Source organism: Mastomys coucha, unplaced genomic scaffold (assembly GCF_008632895.1).
Source record: "Mastomys coucha isolate ucsf_1 unplaced genomic scaffold, UCSF_Mcou_1 pScaffold7, whole genome shotgun sequence".
NCBI classification, from domain to species: domain Eukaryota; kingdom Metazoa; phylum Chordata; class Mammalia; order Rodentia; family Muridae; genus Mastomys; species Mastomys coucha.
The window spans coordinates 33,071,787-33,074,280 of NW_022196913.1; positions in this window are offsets into that span (position 1 = coordinate 33,071,787).

The following is a 2,494-nucleotide window of genomic DNA, read 5'->3' on the forward strand; positions in this document are numbered from 1 at the left end:
TCTCTCTCTCTCTCTCTCTCTCTCTCTCTCTCTCTTGCTCTCCCCCCCCATTCCTACTCATGTCCAGGTCCTCCTAAAGCAGCAGTTCTCAACCTGTAGGCTGTGACCGCTTTGTGAGTCTCATATTAGAGATCCTGTATATCAGGTACTGACATTACAACAGTGCCAACTTGACAGTTATGAAGAGGCATTGAAAATATTTTCATGGCTGGGGGTCACCACAATGTGATTAAGCGTATTAAAGGTTTGCAGCATTAGGAAGGGTGAGAACCACTGTCCTAAAGCTACCACTGTAGGAAGGTTTGGAGAGACACCCCCAAATCCATTAGCACTGAGTCTTTTATCACCCCAGATCAAATCACAATCTTTTCTGAACGTAGAGAATTTAAAAAATAAGAAAATACCAATATCTGGTATTTCTACATTGATTCTGTATTTTTCCCCTGTATTAAAATTAGGTATTAGTTCTCAGAGCCTTTGGTTGTTATCAGTCCTTTGGAATTTTATGTATATAAGATCAGAACATCTGCAAAGAAACCACTCTGCCTGGTCCTCCCCTCTCTGAAGCTTCACCTGTATATTTATTCACAGTGCCCCTGGCTGAGACATCCTACACTGTGTTCGGTGGAAGTGCTGACACTGGACACTAGTATCTTGTTCTGTGCTTAGAGGAAAGGGAGGTAGAGCCTGGCTCCAAGCTTGCCATGCATGACCCTTAAGTGAATATTTCTGTATACCTTATTCAGAGAGGACGTTTATCATAAAAGGGGTCCAGGAGTCTCCCCACAAACCACAAGAACACCAATCTCTGTCAGACAGGAATGGTTAATTGAACTCACACCTAAAGTCTGGTCAACCAGGGCAAGAGCTCAGGCGCAAGAGCTCGATGCTGTGAGCTGGACATTTCTCAGGGCCAGCTTACAAAGGCAAAAACCACAATGAGCTCATACACAGGTGCTGGAAGTGTTGCCTGGGGGTTGGCCCTGGCTCAAGCCATTTTAGACATAAAAGTTCATACTGGCCTTTAATTTGATGGGTCCTATGTGAAGTTTATAGTTGTGGAATTTCATAAGATTAACAAACCTCATAACAAGCCGGGTGGTGGTGGCGCACGCCTTTAATCCCAGCGCTTGGGAGGCAGAGGCAGGTAGATTTCTGAGTTCAAGGCCAGCCTGGTCTACAGAGTGAGCTCCAGGACAGCCAGGACTACGCAGAGAAACCCTGTCTCGGAAAAAAACAAAAAAACAAAAACAAAAACAAAAACAAAACAAACCTCATAACATACAGAACATAACAACTGATATGGTCAGCATGATCCTGCTCTGAGTCAAGTCAATGACTGGTGGGCATATTACAGCAACAATATGAAATAGCTGGTGGGCAGAACAAAGTGGCTACAGCTGTGCTAGCAGAGGGAAGCCTCAACAGAACGGATCCTAAATGGTATGAGGTATTTTTCTTTCTGGGGGAAAGAAAAAGAATGAATAAAATCTTCTGAACCTGGGCCTGGTGGCTCACTCTCGGTCCTCCTGAGACTGATGCAGGAGCATTGTCACTGTGAGTTTGAGGAGACCAGCCTGGGCCACAGAATATGACCTTATCTCAAAAGACAAAACAAAACAAAACAGAACAAAAGACAGTGTGGGTTAAATGCTCTTCTGCTCTTGCAGTGGACTCAGGTACACACCCAGCTCTGGCCTCAGGCAGCTCACAGCCATCCTTAGAGCTTTTCCAGAGGATCTGATGCCCTCTTTGCTCGCATGGTGCCCATAAACTCACAAAAACTCATACTCGCATATAAAAATAGCAAAGGAGCCTAGAAAATGTTTAGAAGAAATTACTCTCTTGTCACTCCAGAACCCTGGCTCTGCCCCTCCCTCCCTCCCCCTGAGGTCAAGCTCCTCCACCTTTCCCATCTTCTGTTGTGATTTATAATGAGCTGTATGATAGGATTGCCAGCAGTAACGTCATCAAATAGGAAAGTGCTTAGCGTGTCTGCCTGACAAGAAATAGAAACAGCTGACAGCTATTGACTGTCAGTTATTTCCAGCAGATGTGAAAGAGGTTAAAGTAAGCAAAATAGGACATAGGAAGGCTTTACTCTGACTCACAGTCATAAAGTCTGAAAATATAGAAAGGACCATCCTTATAGATCGCAGGAATGGAAGACAAACGTTATCCAAACTTGTTAAAGGAGCTAGACACAACTCCGTAGTAAAATACTCTATGAGGCACTGAGCAGGGTCTCAAAGTGTAGTGCAACTGACAGAGTACTTGCCTATCTGTGTTGAAAGCCCTTGGTTCAACACAGGCATCACATAAACTAGGTGTGCTGTCAAGACATCTGTCATCCCAGCCCTGGGGAGGTGGAAACAGGAGGGTCTGCAGTTCACAGTCATCACTGGCTACATAGCTCTAGATTTAAAGGTACTCTCATAAGATCATGAGAGCAGGGCTGGTAAGATGGCTCAGTGGGTAAGAGCACTGACTGCTC